The following is a 22,321-nucleotide window of genomic DNA, read 5'->3' on the forward strand; positions in this document are numbered from 1 at the left end:
CTCCAGTTTCCTCTGGGCACCTGGAGGATGCGATTTCTCCTTCACAAGGACTGTTACTCCAAGTCAACACTGAACGGGAAAAACTGCAGCTCCAGGATCTGAACACTGGATGTCTGACATCTTGAGTTCTTCCCTTCTCTTTTACATTTGACTGAAATTGTCAATGTAACCAGAACCCAGAAACTTTACTTGCTCCAACTTCTCCTTGGTGCCTCATTTACAAGTACATTTTTATCTCTTCATGACTGGCTATACAGTTTCAAACAAAATCTGGGGTCGTCCAGTTCATTCCTTGCGGCTCTCATCACTTGTTTTTGCAATTGCAGAAGATTGTAGAACTGATGGTGCATAATACTAATAAGGTAGAAATCCCATTGAGAGGGGTTAGTCACTCGTGGCCTCAGAAACCAGGAGAGGGAGGCTTTGAGTGGTTCATCAATGTCAGAAGAAGCTAGAGATCGAATTACAACTTAATATGCACGGTTGGGTGTGTTTTATTATTTATAACACATGCTTCATTTTTAGCACTCCTCTGAATGCTATATCATTCTTCTGATGGGTCTCCCATCCTGCTCGCCTCCCTTGCCCGGCCTCCATCGTTTAAAGTCTTGTGAACTGCTGCTGTCATGCAGACTGGTGCATCATCAAGCAAGGCTATCGCTTTCACTACAGCTTCCTTTCCAGAAGTCTAATCCAGGTTTCTCAGCCAGGTACTCCCAAGCTTAGTGAATTGAAAACAAAAAGAAAAAACAAGCAATTTGGGGGTTAATGTGTCAAAAATGGAGCTTGTACCTACAAAGATTCAAAAAGCCAAAAATAGTAGATTCATTCAACAAATATATATTCCTCTGAGGCAGGCATTGTGCTAGGTATGGGGGTACAAGAGGATGCCCCTGCCCTCATGGAGCTTATATTAGAGAAGACAGACAATATGCAAGATCATTACAGGTTGCAACTCATGCTGTGATGACACGAACCGTAACATGGTGTGATAGACAGTAAGGGCCGGGGTAGAGGAGAGAGTTGCTGTCCAGCGATGCTTTCCACGATGAGGGGGCAATTAAACTGATTTGGGCGGGCATGTCAGTTTCCAGGTCACTGGTACACCATTTTTAAACCCTTTCGGCAAGTCTCCAAGAGCTCATCATTATAATATTGATAATGAGGGAGGATGTGCAAAGTTCATGTGGAGAGTTTCCATGGGAGATGTATTAGTTTGTCAGGGCCGCCATAACAAAGTTCCACAGACTGGGTGGCTTAAACCACAGACAGTTATTTTCTCACAGGTCTGGAGGCTAGAAGTCTGAGATGAAGGTGTTGGCAGGGTTGGTTCCCTCTGAGCCCCTCTCCTTTGATTGTGGATGGCCCCCTTCTTCTTCTGTCTTCACATGGTCTCCCCGAGTATGAACATGTCTGTGTCCTAATCTCCTCTTCTTATAAGGGCGCCGAGTCATATTGGATTAGGATCCACTCTCATGACCTCACTTTAACTTAATTACTTATTCAAAATTCTATCTCCAAATACAGTCACATTCTGAGGTATTGGGTGTTGGGGCTTCAACATATGAATTTTGGAAAGACACAGTTCAGCCCAAAAGGCACAGAAGAGAAGAATGTCTGATTGTAGCCCTTTGTAAAGATGCATTTTGGGGGACATTATCTTATCTTCTGGGTACCTTGTAATATGCTGACCTTGTGCCTATGGGAAACACCCATCAGATGACACACGGAGGAATCTTTTTTTTTTTTTTTTTAAAGATTTTATTTTTTCCTTTTTCTCCCCAAAGCCCCCCCGGTACATAGTTGTGTATTCTTCGTTGTGGGTTCTTCTAGTTGTGGCATGTGGGACGCTGCCTCAGCGTGGTCTGATGAGCAGTGCCATGTCCGCGCCCAGGATTCGAACTGACTAAACACTGGGCCGCCTGCAGCGGAGCGCGCGAACTTAACCACTCGGCCACGGGGCCAGCCCCACGGAGGAATCTTTTTTGCATTCTTTAGATAGACATGGCTCCAGTGGTATTGGTCCTGCCTTCTGAGAACCTTGGACTGGCCTAGAGATTCTTTTAAAAAGTTTTCTCTCTATTATCTCAAAATTGGGAGGTGGATCTCACTACCACTACATTCTGAAAATGTGCTGCCAAACATTCTATGTCTAATTGAATATATATTATTATGTAAAAATCAGCAAGCTAAATCATTAGAAAAAGACTAATTGTGGAAAACTTTGTTGGTACATTCATAATGTTGTACCGCAGAAGGAAATCAATTGACAATTTATTGAAAACTATGTGCTCAGCACTCTGTAAGGGGAATCTGGAAGCACAATAATTGATTTATTCTTTCTCTCACTCAACAAATATTTATTGAGTCTTCACCATGGGCTTCATTTACAAGATCCATTTTTTAAAAAAATCCGGCTAAAGATAACTCAAGCATGATCTGAGTTTATCCAGTCTGTTCTATGTACTTCTTATTGTAGAAGCCCTGTTCAAGCCACTGGGGTGGGTGCTGGGGACGCGGTAGCAAGAAGACTGAGACGATCTGAGTTGCCACATGGCTCAGAGACAGCTTCCTGGAAGATGAGCCTCCCCAAGAATGGGGTTGTGAGGGACATGTAGTTAGAATCCACACAGAGCAAAGGTGATGATGAGGATGGCGTGTCAGTCATGAATATCTGGGAAAGGAGCTAGAAGGAGAAAGGGACTCCTGAAAGTGATACTGGCTGCCATGAAATTATTGGGCAGAACTTGTGAGTCTATGTGTTTCTCATAGTGGGCCTGATTAATAACACATGTATCAGAGAAAGGGGCCAGGTCTTTGTTTTACAAACTGCACACACTCAAATTGATACTCACTTAGCACCTTGCACTTAGCTTACTTAGGTGTTGCGTTGTCTTAATTGCTTACTTACTGATCTACCTCCCACATTTATTCTGAGCATTTCGGGAGCACCAGAAATGGAGCACGCTGGGTGTTCAACAGATATTTGTTGAATGAGTGAATAATCAATTTGGGAGTGGTTGGAAAGTTTTTGTTTGAATAGGTTCTTTCAGGATTTGTAGCAAGGATATCTTTTTGAATCAGGTTGAAAGCGCATCCCTAAATTCTGGTTCATGGTGATAGTAACTAGATAGGGTTCTAAAGTCCATTTGCAAGCATAAATGACAAAATATAATCCATTAGAGGGGCTACAGAAGGTATCTTTTATGCATTGTCTAAATGGAAGGTTACTAAAAATGCATGAGAGAGCAAGAGAGTGATAAAGAGAATCATTCTTCTTGTAGATAGAATGGAATTTAGCATTAAAAAAAAATGAGCACCTTGGCCACATTCACCAAGTGTACCCAAATATTGCTTTCAAAGCGCCTCTCATCGGTGGAGGTGGTGTCATGGGATTAGGTTGGTCCAGTGCAGAAGAAGCTCAGGCCTTGCAGAGTTGGGAACACAGAGCACTGCGGGCTCTCCCCATTCCCAGGGACCAAGGCCCTTGATGTGCCTCCTTCTCATGTTTGCGGACTCCTATTGAACTCTAAGACTCAATGGAAGTTCCTGGAGAGGAGGAAAACATGTGGGAAGTTCCTGGAGAGGAGGAAAACATGTGGGAAGAACTTCTGGGTCCTAGGGGATTTCAACGGATTCTCAGAAATTTGGTCCAAAGACTTTGTCTGGAACAGATACCACCTGAATGGAAGCACTAGGAAACAAGAATCTCTTTGGAAAACAAAAATCACTTCTGCAATGAATTATAACTATAAATGAATGGGGACACCAATAATTATTTTACCTTGAAATGAACAATATCTGGAGACAAAGTAACAGAAGTTAAAATACGTACCTTCAAAATATGTAAACATAAAATTCATTTAAAATTTCTTATGTTCAACAATAGGGGGTTAATTAAATTATGATACATCCTCATAATAGATTACTTGGCAGTCAGTAGTTAAATTTATTATTTATTATTAAATATTATATTTAAAAAGAATTCTGAAAGACAAGAAATGCTTATGACACAATAAATTAAAAAACAGGTCACAAAATATGTAAGTATTAAAGACACAATTGTGTAAACATATGTATAGGAGGAAGATTGAAGGCCCGACCACCAAATTTTAACGTTGGCATTTTAAGGTGTATGGATATGCATATGTGTGTGGGGAACTATGGGCAATGGTTTTTCTTCTTTACTGTTTTCTTGTATTTTCCATAAAACATTTTAAATCACGAAAATTTCAAAGAAATAGAAAAGTTAAGAAAATCATGACACTTATGCCCCCACCACAAAGATTAAACAGATGCTAACAATATGTCATATTTGCTTCAAATCTATTTTTAAAGCACACAAAAAATTCAATATTACAGATAATAGCTTCGGTTCCACACTTATCTCTCCACCCTCCCTCCTTTGCAGAAGTAAGTCCTGATTTTTAGTTTGGCACGTGTTTGCCTGGAATAAACACTGCATTTCCCAGGTATTGCCATATGACTAAATTCTTACCAGTGAAATTAAAGCAGAAGTTCTATGCACAACTTCTTGGAAGATTCCTTAAAGGAAGTGGGGGGGCTTGTCCCTCCCCTCCCTTTTTCGCTTATGCTGGCTGGAATGTGGCTATCAGGGCAGCAGCTGTCTTAGGCCACCAGGTAGAAGCTGTGTGTTAAGAATGATGCAACTAGAAGACGGAGCAATCCTGGTTTCTTCATGTTCGCAGAGTTGCCATTATGACCGTAAGCAGCTTACTTGGACTTTAATTTGACAAACAAATGAAATTCTAACTTATTTAAGCCACTGTAATTTTAGATTTCCTGTCACTGGCAGCCTGAGTTCATCCATTTACTATGCTGTGTATCATTCACAACTATGTCTTATATTTTTACCACATATGTATGTATCTTAGACAACATATATAGTGTTAATATTATAACCAGATGGTATCATATTGTACATATCCTTTTGTAACTTGCCTTTTAAAAATTTTGATATGTGTGATATTTATCCATGTTGATATTTGTGGATATAGTTCATTAATTTTGACTGCTATATACTATTTAACAATTTATCTCTATCCCTTCTGAGGAACAGAGAGATTGTTTTCGCTATTAAAAGTCCTACAACAAACATCTTTGTACATGTTTTGTGGTGTAAAGGTGTGAAAGTTCCCCCCGGTGGATACGCAGTGATAGAGTTTCTGGATTACAGGGTACATGCATGTTGAGCTTTACTGGATCTTGCCAGAGTGGTTCTTACAAAATATACTCTTACCAGCAGTCTATTAAAGTTTCTATTTCTCTCCATGCTGATCTACTTTTGGTATTATTGGACTTTTCAGTTTTTTCCTATCTGATGAATAAGAAACAGTACTGTGTTATCATTTTCAATTTCTCCATTTTTCACAAAGAAAAGGCATCACCTTTAAAATTAGGAAAGATAAATACTAAAACATCTCTCAGCTTGAATCTCAAGATACACATTAAGTTTCTTCAGGGAGTCTAGACATGAATCAAGTATCAGTGGAGAATCTTTCTTAGCCATATGGTTCCCTCTCCCAGCTCATAGAAGTATTTGCTTTATTCTAGAAAGACTGTGTACAGTACTACAGGACAATAAAACTTTTGTTCTGATTTAACACGTTTTTTATGACAACTTCAAAATCATGGTACTGAAGCCAGTTAAATTGGTGACCTGTGATTCTGCGTTTCTGGGTGACTTGCCACAAAATTGTTTTGTTCCGCTGCCCCTATAAGCAAACCTCTCTAATTCTTTGTATCAGCTACTCCTCCAAAATACTGTAAAATGGGAGAAGTATGGTTTTGCTGGATTTCCCTCCTCCCCCACAGTGTCTTCAGTGACTCTGTCCTCTGGGTGAACATGTGCCTCCCTTCTTCTACTTCCAGGAACGTCCCCAGTCCACCTGCCTCCCCTCCCCATTCCCCCACTGATGGCCCTATCTTTAGTCGATTCCTACAGATTGTGGACTTGAGCCTAGCTGACAGTCATGCTAAACTGCTTTCTTGAAGTGGTTGCTTTTTGAAGGGCATTTGCACTTTAAGGAGGGACTCTGGAAGACAGAACTGCCTTCGAGAAAGGAAGAATCTTTTTGGGTGGAACTTAAGACATCTTACAAGTAAAAGAGGGAAAGGTTTGGGGCTTACAGACTCTGCTGGAGGTGCTCAAATGAGACCATAGAATTTACTAATATGAATCAACTTAAGAATATTTGGCCTGGCATGTAAAAAAAATATGTGGACATCAAAAGAATGTGCTAGTCAAGTCCTTCTAAGACACTGTTTTACAAAGTCTATGTTTATTTCCAGAACTTTAAGGTAAAATTCTAGCAATGACAGGAAAAGCCCTTGTTGTGCGAAGTCTTCTACCTGGGTATCTTGTAGCCAAACAAATGTGTACACTGTAGACATTTCCACAGGTGAAGACAGATAGCAGTTTAGGTGGGCAAACTGCTAAGCAAACACTTGCCAGGGAGATTAGATCTCTGGCAGGCCAGGCTGCTAGATCAAGGAAACCCGCTGGTTCTAGGAAGGGACACATTTGGGGGCAATATAAATAATAAGACCAAAAATAGTAAGACCAAATTATAATTAGACCAAATCTCAGGAGTAAGGAAAGGCTCCGAGAGACGTTGGATCAATTCTGTTAGTTGCCGCGAAAAGATTGAAGATTGGGAACTGGGAGGCTTTGCTCTAGACCCAGTTCTGCAGATTACTCATCTTATGCTCTAGATCTTTCTAAATCCTAGGATTCCAGAAAGGAAGGTTGGGCCATACAGAACTCTAGGGTGCCTCCCAGCTCTAACATTCTGTTATTCAGAGCTAGATCTGAGTCACATTTTTACCAACTTGGAATAGGAACCAGGCAACCTACAAGTGTTAGCAAGGTATGATAAAAATAGCACTGATTCTGGAACCTGCATAACAAAAATAATAGCTAACATATAGCATATATTATGTGACAGCATCATTCTAAATTCTTCACATCTATTAACATTTAATTTTCATAACAGCCCCATGAGATGGGTACTGTTCTTATCCCCATTTTTCAGGTGAGGAAATCAAGGCTCCAAGAGGGTTAATAAAATGTCCCAGTTCTATAGATTTATTAAATCCTTGTGAGTTAGTTAAGATCTCTGTGACTCAGTGTTGTTATCTATAAAATGGAAATAACCAAATCTCCCTTTTATACCTCATAGGGCTCTGATAAATATCAAATGGAACAAAGTATGCAAATGATATTTGAAATGGCTTTTGTGTTTGATTTATATAGACTAGATATCGCTAAGGATTTACTTTAGAACAGGGATTAGATGTGGTTGAGCCCTCAAATATGCCATGGCAGTGGCAGTGAATGAGAGGAATCCAGTGTTTTGTCTCAGGAGATTTATTCCTTTACTATTGGTGGAGGTGGGGAGGTGTTTACCTCATTTTGGAAGCCTAGGATGGAGGTTTGGGCAAAGTTTTTATATATGTAATATTCCTCCCCCTGCCCTCAGAGATGGAAAGATGTGTGATTTGTTTGTGTAACCAGGGCATTTATCTATCTATCTATCTATCTATCTATCTATCATCTATCATCTTTCTATCTGAAAGAGCCATATCATAGGTACAATGTTCTTCTAAATGGCTGTGTTTGAGATCCAGTGGGATCCTCACATGATGCACTTTAGAAACAACATTTCTTATTGTTTCTAGATATACAAATCGAAGACACAAAGAGTGACGTAATTTAAAACTAATTTTGGTCGAATACAATTTAGATATAATAATTCTTACTATTTGCAATTTTATTCTTCCTGTGAAATAAATAATATTCTTTGTGAAAATAGAAAGGGGAAGAGCGAAACATTGTAGAATTTATAGCTAGAACTCTAGCCAGATTAGTACAGTCCTGTTTTCCATGCCTTAAGGCCAACTGCAAAAGTCTTAAATAAAAGTTAAAGGCATGCACTTATTTTTTCAAGTCCAATGGAAACATTCATGTACAAAGGTTTTAAACAAGTCAGCTTTGCTGTAAAAACGCTTGCAAGGGCAAAGTGGTGATATAAATATCCGCTGTTTTCTTGTACTCCGAACATGTATTTAGATTTTTAAATTATTATGGGAAAACTTACATACCACAGGCTTTTAGTGTTAAAAATTTCTTTCACTTTGTTCATACAAACTCAATTATTCCCAAAATAAGAATCCTGGTGTGGGTCACTTCTAAAGTTAGAACTTTCCTTATGTGAATTCTTGGAAGCTCAAAATAAGGTCTCCCTAGGGGAAATATACTTAGATTTGTTTTATTCAGAACATTTTAAATTTATGTAATATTTGACACATATGGAAAAATACACACACATATACACTTACAAGCTTGAATAAAATGGTTAGAAACATCTCTGAAATTACGCTCTATCTCCCTGATCCCCGTGTTCTATTACCAAAGGCCACCACCCTCCTGAACTTTAGTGTTTAATCATTCCTTTGCTTTTTTCTTTAAACAATTTTACTGGTATAATTCTCATACCATACCACTGACCTATTTAGAGGGTACAATTCAGTGTCTTTAGGATATTCACAGTAGTGCAACCACCACCACAATCAATTTTAGAGCATTTTTAGCACCCCCAAAAGAAACACAGTACCATTTCTTCCCCAACTCCCAAACCTTCCTTGTCCTTTAAGTAGAACTTTTGCCACAGATGTACTACACACATGCTTTTACCACAATATATAATTAGCTTTGATTTTATTTGAACTTCATAAAATTTATTTTCATACTTTATGTACTCTTTGCTCAGCATAATGTTTCTAAAATTCATCCATGCTCTTGTACATAGTTATGGTTAATTTGTTTTCATAGCAGTATAATTCCACTGTTTAAGTAAACCACAATTCATTTATCCATATCGTTCATATAAATTTGGTCTAATGCTTGTTTTTTTGCTGCGATCATTCTGTTCTGAACGATTCTGTCCATGTCTCCCGGTGTACATACACAAGAGAGTCTCTAGTAATTACCCAGCACTGTAAATTTTGGCTACAAGTTCGACTTTGCAAAATAATGCAGAATTTTCTTGCAAAGTTGTTATAATTCATACTCTCATAGTTGAGCGCTGGGTTCTTTTTTTCCATGCTCTTGCCAACATTTAGTATTATCAAGTCTCTTGATATTTGCTAATCTAATGGTTGCAAAATGAGATCTTGTGTTTCAAAGACTGAGAATGAGGTCGAATCTCTTTTCATAGGTTTATTTGCAGTCTTGTTTCCTGTTCTCTAGAACATCTGTTCATCTCTTTGCCTAGTTTTGCCACTTGGGTGCTGGGCTTATGGATTACCAGCACTTCTTTACACCTTTTGAACACCAGTCCATTTTTGGCTATGTCTGTGGCAAATACCCCCTCCAAGTTTCTAGTTTCTGTTTTTGTGTTTGTTCTGGTGCTTACCTGCCACAGTTATCATTTACTTGTATTTAAAAATATCTATTAGAAATTTTTTTTTACCTAAGAGTTATTTGAAAGTCTGTTTTATATTTGCATGAGTTTTAAAAAACCCTCACATTTCTAACATTCGTTTTCTGACTTGATTGTACTATGGTTAAAATTGGAAATTTGTTGGTGCTTACTTTATGGTTTCTGTGCAGCCAATTTTTATAGCTGTTCCGTCTGTGCTTGGGAGGACTACGTATTCTCCGTTGGGTACACATCCTATTTATGTCCTTTAAGTCAAGTAGTTTGATTGTGATTTTAAATTTCATCTATTTACCAAGTTTTTGTCAGCTTGACCTGTCAAGAACTGAGACATATGTATCGAAAAGTTCCATTATAATGATGGATCTGTTAATTTTTATCTGTAGTTTTATCATTTTGTTGGTTTATATATTTTGAGTCTGTATTTGGTGTAGGTAGTTTTGGAATTTTTACATTTTTCTGTTGAGAGGAACATTTCACCATAGAGACATGCTTTGTTTAAAAAAATACATATTTGTTAAGCCCATTTTTTTCTTTCTGAATTAATATATCTAATTCTGTTTTCTGTAGTTCATATTGACCTTGTGTATTTTTTTCTCCTTTTACTTCCTGCCTTACCATGTCCCAATTTTAAAACTCTCTTTTGTGAAAAACACGTAGCTGGATATTTTTTCTTCCAGTCTGATCATCTCTAATTCTTAGCAGGAAAACTCAATTCACTTACAATGTATTACTAATACATTTGGATTTATTTCTATCATATCACTCTGTGGATTTTCTATATCCTGACTTTTACGTGTTTCTCTTTCTCTTTCCAAATTGTTTGAGTTTGTTTTATGTTATTATTCTATTTTTCCTTCCACTTGTTCAGAGGATATAGACTCTGTTTTTTCAGTGTGTATACTTGAAATTTTACTATGTATATTTATCTTGACAGAGTGCAAAGTAAGTCTTATCTAAATGCTTTTCCAAACAATACAAGAACTTAAAAGTACTTGTTATCCTGATAAGCAACCTCCAAATTACCGTCTATTTTTGTGCATTAGTTTGGACACGAGCATCGGTATTATTTTATACAATGTTTTTTAGGTTTATGTACGTGTTTGCCAATTTCTTTTTTTATTTTCTTCTTGTATCTTAGATCTTCTGTATTGAGGAGTTTCCTTATTTCTTGAAATATATCTCCCATTAGTGAAGGTCTACCAGGTAAACTCTCTTAGTATTTGTTTATTTAAATTAAATACTTAATATTTGTTTATTTCAATTTGTTTTGAGTTGATGTTTGCATCCCTTAGCATTGTAATGGTGCTCTTCCACTACCTTCTAGCTTTCATCACTGCTCTTGAGAATCTTGCTGTCCATCTAATTGTTTCTCTGCAGGTGATTTACCTTTTTCTCTACACGCTTTATACTCCTTTGTCATTGGTATTTTGGTGTTTTACTACAATATGCCTAGGTGTGAATTTGTTTGTATCTATGCTATTTGACGTAAGTTCTGCATCCTGTATCTGAAGATTTTTGCCTTTCATTAGTTATGGAAAGTCATCAGACATTTTCTTCTTGCATATTGTCTCTCCTCCATTCTTTTGCTCTTCTTCTGAAAATTCAGTTTACAAGATTTCATAACCTTCTTACTTAATACTTCATGCTTCATCTTCTCTGCACTACACTGTACTTTCAAATGTCTGTCACTCAGTTCTCTAATTTTTTCTTCAGCTATATATAATCTGCTGTCCAACATTTCAACTGAGTTGTAAATTTAAATGCTCATGTTTTTTATTTCTGACAATTTAGTTGGATTCTTATTCAAATCTTCCTGATAATTTTGTAAAGTCTCTTGTAGCTTGCTGTTTTCTTCTAAAATTACATACTAAAAAAACCATTTCCTTCATATTTTATATTCTCTATCTTAGAATTATTTCCATATTGAAATTATCAGGACACTACATCTATGGATTTTTGTTTCTGCTGAATTCACTTATAGCTGCTTATTTCCTTGTGTGTTTGGTGATTTGTTGTCGTTGTTACGAGTTCCTACTTGGTTTGACTTAATCTTTAGGAATCAGGTGACCCTAATTGGGGCCACTTTCTTTCAGAGAGGCTCTGTGTATGCTGCTCCTTGGAGCTGGGAGTGGGGTGCTACTGACCTCGGACCTCTTCAGCTTATCTGGAGGAGCCATGCTAACGCATGTTTCCCAGATGCAGCTCCCCCAACTTGCAGCATTCACAGAACTTAGCCACCTGTACCCCGTACCAATGTTGGAACTTCTCAGATTAACTCCAGATTTTGTGTTTTTTGTTTACCCCTTCAGCTTCAGTTTCATCTTGCTGGCCCCTTTCTATTTCTTTTTTCTCTTCCTTTTAAGATTTCCCTTACTTTCCTGTGCTCCCTAAAATGTGTTAAAAACTTGTTGTTGCTGTAGTTTATCTAAGATCAATGTGTCCCTAGCCCTCTGTATCGCCAAAATCTGATATCCCAGATCTTTTTCACTGACTGCAGTAAACACAGCTCTCAGGGTCTTTATCCTCACACATACCTTTTGACCACTCACCATGTGCTAGACTCTGTGCTAGATGCTGTAGGGAATAATATTCTTGTTCTTGAGATCCTGGAATCTGGTTGGAAAAATGAACATGTACCCTAGAAATTATTCTACAAGGCAGCATGAAAGATGTGCTAAAATAGAGGCCTGGCCACGGTGCACAGCAAAGGCTAAAGAGAGAGGGCTTCACTCCCACTGGGGAAGGCTGTGAATTGTGAGGCTCTCAGGATCAAGCTCATGCATTGAATATCAGCTTCCATTTCATAACAGTCCAAGGGGGTGCAGCTGGGCAGGAGTTAAATCAAGTCTCTTTCATGTAAAGAGTGACTGATGTGAAGGGCACAAGCTTGCTGCAGAAATCTAAGGAAACATTCCAGACAGCCTGAACTGCTCTTTCAGCCACAAACCTCCACTTGTACTAGGAAATTATTTAGAAGGTGCGTGGCTGGAAAAAGGTGGAACACATTTAGGTATTTCAAATATTTTTCAGGAAAAAATAGCCAATGCTTATCCTGCTATTAAAGGGAACTTCTGAAGTGACTACTGTTTGTCTCCTGGTGTTTCCCATTATAACCTTATTTTAAGAGGGTTGTAACTTGACTGTAAAAATTCCCTCTAGGTGAAAACTTGGCATATCAGAATGCTCCCTTTGAATAATGCCTACCTTTAGAAAACACACACAAAAAACCAGATTTGGTTTACATCAGTCAAGCTCTTTGAAAATCAGAAGACAATCAAGCCCTTAGCATTGGAGATAACTGATTCTTTCTAGGTGTTTGCATTTTTTACTGCATGAGAGCTAAAAACAGTAGCGACAGCAGCGACAGACCAAAAAAACAAGAACCAAACTTATTTGTCTCCTTAATGTGCAAAATAAAGATCCAATTTTAGATAAGAAATCCTCATGCAGTATGCCAAAAATGACAATACCAAAACTAGATACTGTCTACTAAATGAAAGGGTGTGTTTTCATTTTTTTAAGAACAGATTCAGTAGTAAGAAGTCAGCTGCCTAAAGTATAACCCAATGTGTGGAACTAGCACAGAAACAGGCAGCAGTTTTATTTCTACTGAGTTAGATGAGCTCTACCAAGACTGTGAATTATACTGTAAAACCCCCAGTGATAATGAGAGGCATCAATATATTTAATACTAAGCAATATATGCTTGGTGTTAAAGAACAAAAAGGAGACACGGAAGGGACAAGAAGGATGTTCCACTCCAAGAGGAATCACACGCTGTGTCAAACCCTTGAGATAGGAAGCTGAGCTGTTGTTTTCTTGGAAACCTCAGTTTCCACATGCCTCTTTTCTTGAAGTGCTGAATGTAATTCTAATGATTAAAACTGCATAGTCCTGGATATGAACAAATGACTTCTTTAGGTGCCTAAACAAAGAGAAAGCCATCTGGTCTACCACTGAAGGAAGAGTCGGCTCTACCGTGTTTAGAATGAGTTGGTGTGTGTACCTACAAAATGGTACCTTTCTAAGAATTGCTGAGGATAAACTTGATTATATGCAATCAATTTTCAACTTATTTACTAGCTTTAGAATCTAACTGCTAAGTAAGATGTGACTCTCTGTGCTGTAGTAACAGTAAGAGGAGTAGAAGAGAATTTTATTTTTACCCTTCCAAGTTATGTAGAAATTATAGAAATGGAGAGCAGCTTAATAGTTGCTAGGGTTAAGGAGGAGGCTTGGAGCAGAAAGTAGATGTGGCTATAAACAGAGCAACGTGAGGGATTCTCATTGTGATGGAAGTGTTCTGTATTTTGAGTGTATCCATGTCAAGATTTTGGTTGTGATATCATACTCTAGTTTTTGAAGATAATACCATTGGGGGACTGAGTAAAGGGTGCATAGGATTTCTCTGCATTATTTCCTTTAAAAAATAATTAATTAATTAATGTTTCCAGCTTTATTTAGATTAAATTAATTAAACGAGGAGGCCATTAGACTAAGTTGGCTTTAAAGCCTTAGTAGCCTACATAAGCAAACTAAAACCTAAGCCTGTAATGCCTCAAGGTTAGGAAATCAAAACCTAAAGACAGCTAATCACAGCCAACTAGGCTTTCACAAATAATGCAACTACTTAAACTGCAGCCAATAAAATCATTTCCTTGCTTTGCCTTCACCTCTTCTCTATAAGCCTTTCCCCTAGCTCCTGTCAGTGGAGAGCTTCTGATCACTTCCAGTCTGGTGCTACCCAATTTGAATCAATGTTTTACTCAAACTTTTAGAAGTTTAACATGCCTCAATTTATCTTTTAACATAATATTGTGTAGTGTTAAGGTGTACAATGTCATGATTGGATATACATATATGTTGCTAAATGATTATCACAACAAGGTTAGTTACATCTGGTCACCTCACATGGTTACAAGTTTTTTTGTGGTGAGAACTTTGTTTTTTTTAAGATTTTATGTTTTTCCTTTTTCTCCCCAAAGCCCCCCGGTACATAGTTGTATATTCTTAGTTGTGGGTCCTTCTAGTTGAGGCATGTGGGATGCCACCTCAGTGTGGCTTGATGAGTGGTGCCATGTCCACGTCCAGGATTCGAACTGACGATACACTGGGCCGCCTGCAGCAGAGTGCGCGAACTTAACCACTCGGCCACGGGGCCGGCCCCGTGGTGAGAACTTCTAAGATCTGTTTAGTAACTTTCCAATATATAATACAGTATTGTTCACTATAGTCTCCATGCTGTACATTACATCTTCAGCACTTATTCATCTTATAACTGGAAGTTTTGTGCCCTTTGACCACATTCATCCATTTGCCCCACCCCCTCCTTTGTATTATTTCTTACAAGTTTATGTTAATCTATAATTATATCAAATTAAAAAGTTTAATTTAAAATATTGTTAGGTTTCCTTGAACAATGTTGTTGCTAGTGCAGTGGAGTTGATTCTGACTCCTATCACCCCATGTACAGCAGAGAGGAACCCTGCCCAGTCTTTAGGCATCATCCTCTCACCTTCTGCAGCTGTATCAGACAATGCTCCACTGCTGATTAGAGGTTTCATGTCCAGTTTTTTTGGAAGTAGGTGGTCAGTTCCATTTTTCTAGTCTGTCTTAGTCTGGAAGCTACCACTGAAACCTATCCACCGTGGTGACCCTGCTGGTATTTGAAACCCTGGTGGCATAGCTTTCAGCATCACAGCAACATGCAGCCACCACAGTATGAGCCAACAGATGGGTGGTGTGGTTCCCTGCCCAGGAAATGAAGATGGCAGTGGCAGTGAGTGCGCCGAATCTTAACCACTAGACCACCAGGACTGGCTACTTGAGTGATACACATAATAAAAGGCAACGTGGCATTTTACAGAACAAGGGATCAGTAAACTATGGCAGGCAGGCCAAGTCTGGCCCACTGCCTGCTTTTGTAAATAACCTTTCACTAGAACACAGCTATGCTTATTAACTTATCTCTTGTCTCTGGCTGTTTGTACTATGATGGCAAAATTGAGTAGTTGCAATGGAGACTACACAAAGCCTAAAATATTATCTCTCTTGCCCTCTACAGAAAAACATTTGCTGACCCCTGATCTAGAAGGTAAGCTCTACAAGAGCAAGAACAGCACCTTTTCAGCTTGTTGTCACTGGCAGCCTGGCACACGGCCTAGCTGATTGCAGGTGCAAAATAATCATTTGTTAATTTAAGGAAGAAACGTATTATGAAAATGTGAGTTTGCTGTGAAAAGAATGACTGAAAGAATTTAAAACATCACCTTGGGATCATGACTGTACATTTTCCAAAGGCCATGGCCATTGAAAAAAATGCTGTCTGCCTTTTTTAGACTGATAAAGGAAGAAGATTGCAGGTCTCACATGAGTCCGTGGTATCTACATGAGACCAATAAAATGCAAAGAGTTTTTAAAGGCATGAATTAACTAATGTAATTCACCATTTGTCAGGCTTATTATTTCCTTTTAGGTACATAACATGTGGCCTTTGAGCTACACAGTTCAGTCTTTGAGGTATGCTTATAGTTAAGTCACCAAAACTGATGAATTTGATCAGAAGATTTACACCTGTTTGTGGGGAAGGCACTTATTATCTCCTTATACTGTTATGTCACTTGTTCAAGAGAAGAATTATTGAAAACAGGAATGAGAAGATTCAAACTTTGAAGTTGGATGTAGTTTTGAAATTTTGGTTACACCAGTGAAGCTTTCAGTTTAAATGGACTCTTTGGCAAATATTCTGTAAGGTGAAAAATGTCCTTTGATAATATAAGCTTCTAAATTGATAGCTAAAATTTGCCTTTCTCCAAGGGAGGGATAATTTTATCATTCTGGAGCCTGAAGAATAATTTCCAGGGAACGTGGTTGGTACTGGGAGGATGAGAAGAAATAGTAATGAAAGCAGAGTTTGGAGCCAGAAAAACTGCATTTGAGTCTCTGGGCCAGGAACAATTTAATTATCCTTGCTGTGGCTCATCTGAAATGAGAAAACGATTCCTGTCTCTCGAGGATGTTCTGAGGATGAAATAAGGCTGGAGAGTGCTTAGGACATAGTATACGCTCATAGACACTCATCAAATGTTAGTGCCCTTTCCTTGGACCAAAAGACAAAGGAAATAGAGGTAAGAGAAAGGAGGGTCTTCTGGGTGACTGCAGAAAGGAATATTATCCCCTGAGTGACACTATCTCCTAGCTGTTTCCCTGGGGGGACATTAGGAGTGTTAATCGTATTTTGCCTGAAGCATACTTGTGCAGTCTATCTAAATGATGGGCTCCCGTATGAAGGATCATTTTATTCATGGATCATAACATAACTGCCTAAACAAAACGAATAAACAAAACTTTCTCCTTGGTGTGGTGCCTTGGGCTAAAGAGGTTTGCAGATGCTGGCGTAAGATGAAGACTGACTGGCTGACAGGAGCGTGCTGACCAGGCTGGGATCCATTCGTTTAGTAACTTGGCACATCCCTCTGCCACCATTATTGGCATTCCTTCTCAACCCACAGGCAAACGGTTACCCAAATTATTTGATTAAAAAAAATTCTTTTTAAATAACTTTTTGTTGCAAAGTCTTTGTGACAGGAGACCTTTCCTTTCGTCAAGTTAAACATGAAACAATAAGAAACAATATTCTCCGAGAGACAGTGTTTCATCCTCCACAACACTGAGGGTTTGACCTTGAGTTAGTTCCTGCAGCAACACCGTGGTTGCTGTTAGTTTTACAGACAGCCTGTCAACGACAGTGGCCATTTTACACATTCAGCATGAAGCAAAATTATGAGGAAGCACGTTTACCATGGATAGCAATTTATTATTATAACTAAAACATGTTTAAGGAGAAAATGTGACAAGCAGAAAGATAGACAGGAGGTACTGTGACTATCTAGGGATTGTTACCTTACGTAAACTAGGGGGGAAAAAGTAAATTTCAGACTGTAGACTGTATCAGCTCTGAATAAATAGCTAACGTAAGAACCCAAGCTTCCTGGATGTCAATACCACACAGCAGCCACCAGGCAAGGCCAAGATGGTACATGTGCCAGCTTTGCATTTTTAGGAAATCCTTTTAAATTGTTAAATGCAGCCAGTATTTTCTCATCTTCTTTTGTAGCTCTATTTGCCATTTTTGTAATTTCCGTGACCAAAAGCCACATCACTAGAAAAATAATCCAGCACAGAACTCTTATTTTCCCTTCCCCCAAATGGCCATTAGTTTCACTCTGAATTATTTTATTCACTTTACGAATGTTGAATATTATAGAAAGAAACCGAACTGAGGAATGGTGTACTTCCAGCTGGGATGTTAATTGGACACTGTTTATTCAACAGCAGCATTAAGAATATAAAAACCTCACCACTAGTCCTCTCTGAAAAGCCTTTGCAAATAATAGCACTTATATAAAACTTAAGGCCTGAATGTTTCTTGTTTATGAGTAGCATAGCATTAGCAGATTAAAATCATTACTAACCAGTGCTGGAATATGTGTTCGGAAGCCTGTCAATGTGCTAATGGTAGTAGTCTTGGAAACTCCACATCTGCCACAGGATTAATTACTCACATAAAACATTATCATTTCCCCACATCTCCTATGAGAAGGAGCGGCTGCTGGAGTGATTAATGGCCCTGAATGAGGTACAAAGGAATAAATGGGAATGTTACCCGGTGGATCGAGAGATCTGCTTGTGATTCATATTAGAACAAGTTGAAGGACCTCAGTTGTGTAACATTTATTTCTTGAGGCCCATAGACAATTAAAAAGAAATGTCTGGCGCAGACTCGGGGAAACTAACTGCTTAAGTGGCCAAGACTGCTTCCCTCAGAGGTCTCTGTGAAGGAGGAGATGAGGGTGGAGGTAAAGTCAGGCCACAGTGAACTGGGCCACTAGTGGTGGGTGAACTAGCTGCTGTTCATCGAGGCCGGGTTCTCTGGGTCCTCCTGTCCTGTATTCTCACTCCTTGAAGTATGGCTCAGAGGTGACTTCCACGGCCTGCACTGGCTTCTCTGCCTCTTTCCACTATACTTTCTGCTTGATGTCAAGCTGATGGGGACTCCATTTTGAGAGGATGGAGGCGAAGAAAAGTGAAAGAATTTGAAAGACAATTTATTGTTTACAATTAAAACTAGAAGATTATAGTTCAAAGGTGAGAACCCAGCCTGCAATTAAGGCTGGTGAGAAGACTTAAACAAGCTATTATATGACGATTAACACAAATGGGAATAGGCGGCAATCTACTGATTGTGTCCCTCAGCACCCCCAGTGTTGTCCATCATTCCAGTCAAGCACCTTTGTCAATCCTTAAACCACCTCCAGTTTACAATGAATTGGCCAGCCTGCTTTTGGCTTTTTTGTATTTCAGACAAGGTGAAAGCAGACTTTCCAAACAAAACTAATCCTTGGGTTTAGAAAATTCATCCCATTTCATTGTTTCTACCTTCCCTTTATTTTCCATAGGACTTTTTTGGGGGAGGGGGGGCGCACAGGATGGACAGATTCCCACAATTGGGACTTGGGGAGGTTAAAGTTATAGTAAGTGCTTAAGAAGCCAAGACAATTTTCAAAATCTTTCAACATCATTATAATTAGAGAAGCAATTACAGTGAAGTTAGTTGTAATTTAAATTGATCAGCTGGATATCAGTTGATGACTTGTTTGGAACTGGCAAATCTAATGAATATCTACTTGGTGAGCAGCCTTGCCCTTCAGTAAACAAAGATAATGCCTGGCCACCTGGTTGGCCAAATTCATGAGCCCATGAACCTATGGAAATTTTCGTGTCACCTATTTATGCAGGTGATACAAAGCTTAGCTCTGGGAGCCTTTCAGGGAGAATAACCTTGGAGGTATATCCTGTTGAGTTCTCCCCTGGCCCTGCCTACCCCAAGATTCTCATGCATTGATTAAGCATTTAAATGCTGCTCATTTCACAGAAGATCTTGGGAAAACCTTATGATGTGGTCTTAAAGTGTCCACATTTTTTCTCACTTGAGTATTTGCTCTTTTTCACTAGATAGATCCAGTGTAGTCCACGGGTATTCTGATTTTCCAAGGACCACATAAGCCAATCCAGAATCATCTTAGCCCTAAGGATGGAGGTGGTAAGGGGGAGAGATGCAGAAGGAGAGAGAGAGAGAAGATGCATGGTTGGGAAATTATAAATTGAAACTGAAGGTTGGGATTGTTGTTTGTTGTTACTGGGATCCCAAGACTTGACTTGAATTTTGTGGTTAAACCCTTGGCATTTTATCGAATTCAAACGAACCGTTGGTGTTGAATTCTCCTAGGACTTTGACTTGAATATGGTTTAAGTTAGAGCTTTAGAGGGGGCTCACCAGGGATTGTAAAAAACGTCCCTTGGACCCTATTGCCCATGCATCATGACATCACTGACCTTTTAAGGTGGTAGTGCCGCTACTTAACACTTTGAAATGTTGTCTTATTATATGTCCTTTGATGTGAGAAATTTACATCCTAGGTGATTTAGTATCGGCACTTTTTGACTTTAAGGTTTAGGAAGCGGTAGATCTAGCCAATGTAATTTCTTAAGCCTTGAATAAAGACATTAAAAAAAAAAGACCTTTCAGGAATTGTGGCTCCCTTTCACTCTCTCCTTTGTAATTCCAGTTATTAGACTTATTATAATACGTAAAAATCCTCGGAAGTTTACATCTTCTATCATATACTTCTAGTACTTCAAAATACATGTATGTGTTTTCACCAGAAGTGCTAAGCCTTTGAGAGAAGCAGGTCTGAGATTTGAGTGTCTGGCTGGACATCATTTACTATCAATGGTCACTTGGCTCAAGATTGTATCACTGAAATGACTTAGGAAGAAAAATCAATAATACTCACATGTTGTGGAGTCCTTTTAGAGGATCATCTGTTTTACCTCACAAAAGTATTCCTTGGTCCAGATCATTCTTTTGAAATGCAAGAATAAAAAAAGGTAACCTTAATCATAGCTCATTTTCTCTTATGCTCTTATTTTGTTTCAAGGAAAAAACAAGTCTCATGGAGAAACAGATTAAACAGATACAAGTAAGATGAAAGGCTAATGTGCTGTTCTCGTGTTATAATTCCAATTGCTCATGTTTTCAACTGAGAAAAAAATTCACCTGGTATGTATTCAATAATATCTCAATTTCAAAATGGCTGGACAAAAGAGGAATGGTTTCATCTCCATAGAAGAGCTTTCATGAGTGGAGGATTGACTTTGACTCTATACACACACACACACGCTCTCACACAGGGCACAGCAGGTCACCATTGCTCCCATTCTCAGATAGGCATTCACACTTTCATTGTTCCCTAAATTTAATTCTCATGCATTTGTTTCCTAGCCTGGATCTGGAACAAATTCCGGAACAAGGTTCTGATGAAATGAGGTGAGAGTGGACCTCCTTGATCTGGTACAGAAACAAAATAACTCATTGGATTGTGAAATTGGAATCCATCTGGAGCACACATACACCAAAAGATGGATGAAGGAGTCAACTGGACTAGATTTCCCTTAGTTGCTCACAGGCAAAAGCATGGAAGAATGGCCTAACCTGGAGATTGATTTGGAACTCTCCTTGGTGCTGAGACAGCACCTGAGGGAATGTTCCCTACATGTTGCTCATCTAAGTGCCCCTGATGGGTTGCACTAGAGCAGTAATTTCCACAGTGGGTTGTGTACCATGGGGGTGCAGGACATTATTTTATAAGGAACAAGGACATGAATAAGTTTGAATTCATGGTGAGAAAGTTATTCCTTTTGAAAGTCCTCATCTCCACTCTTCACCATCAGCATTCACGTGGCTGTCAGAACCCTAATGATCCCATCTCCTTCTCCTTCTCTCAATTTTGTCTTCATACTTTTTTTATTTTAAAGAGATGAAGCCTCTAGCTATCTTTACTCTTTTATCTTAATTTTGCCTGCATCTCTGGTTGCTAGCTTTGGGGGATTCCTGCGCTGGTTTTCATTTGAGAGATCTAATGCATACCCTGATAGAAAGCACAAAAGTATGATTTCATTCTACTCTTTTGCTCTATTTTTGACTCCTCCATTGGACATTTGCTTCAGTTGAACCATTCCACTCAGTAATACCAACGTCAGCTCACAGAAAGTGAGGGCTAACTGTGACTTTCTTAAATGTGCTTTCAGCTACTGCTTATTATCTACAGTTTGCAGTTCCATTTACAACTGATAACGGAAATGCCAACATGCCAGGGAGAATGGTGCTGTTCTAATAGCTTCCTCTGTCCTAGAAACAGAACAATTAAAGCACTAGAGCCTCTTCTGTTGCAATGCATGTTTATTTAATGTGAATTGGCTGAAACACAATTGGTAAATAAGGAATGATGTCAGTATAATGCAGAAGTCATGTTGATTTGCACAGGATTTTCCCAGGCACATTAATGTATGAAGTAATTAGAAGCAAGTTCCCTCACAATTAAAGAGAAAGCTTTGGCCAGATATGAGGACTTCAAGAAAAAGCTGAAAATCCTGTAGAAGTGACCTCCTTCAGTGCTGGTAATGGCTGGGTTAGTGGCTTCAAGAATGGTTACATTTTTCAATGCATTACGCTATCTGAGGATGCTGAGCATACAGATAAAGAAGCTAAAAAGATGTTTGCTCCCATATTAAAACAAAGGATCTGATTTTCAGTTTTGGTGAAACTAGTGTCTATTAGAAGCACATGTCTTCAAGGACTTATATCTGTAAGGAGGATGCGAGAGGCTCAGGTTTAAAATTGCAAATGGTCAACTGATCGTGATGCTGTGTGCTAATGCCAGTGGAAAGTGAACTGTGCCTTTATATTTGTGAGAGTTGTTATTCTTTTTGTTAGGGCCTTAGTGACAAAGTTCCAA

The 22,321-nt window shown here is 38.7% G+C and overlaps 1 long non-coding RNA gene across 1 annotated transcript; it reads left to right on the forward strand.

Annotated features, from left to right (window-relative positions):
- The first annotated feature begins 6,776 nt into the window (after positions 1–6,776).
- Positions 6,777–21,747, forward strand: LOC139075108 (uncharacterized). Its single transcript, XR_011525163.1, has 4 exons — positions 6,777–6,890; positions 15,529–16,591; positions 20,465–20,586; positions 20,809–21,747. It is a non-coding gene; the product is annotated as an uncharacterized lncRNA (long non-coding RNA).
- Positions 21,748–22,321: the final 574 nt, after the last annotated feature.

This window comes from Equus przewalskii, chromosome 13 (assembly GCF_037783145.1).
Source record: "Equus przewalskii isolate Varuska chromosome 13, EquPr2, whole genome shotgun sequence".
Classification (NCBI taxonomy): Eukaryota; Metazoa; Chordata; class Mammalia; order Perissodactyla; family Equidae; genus Equus; species Equus przewalskii.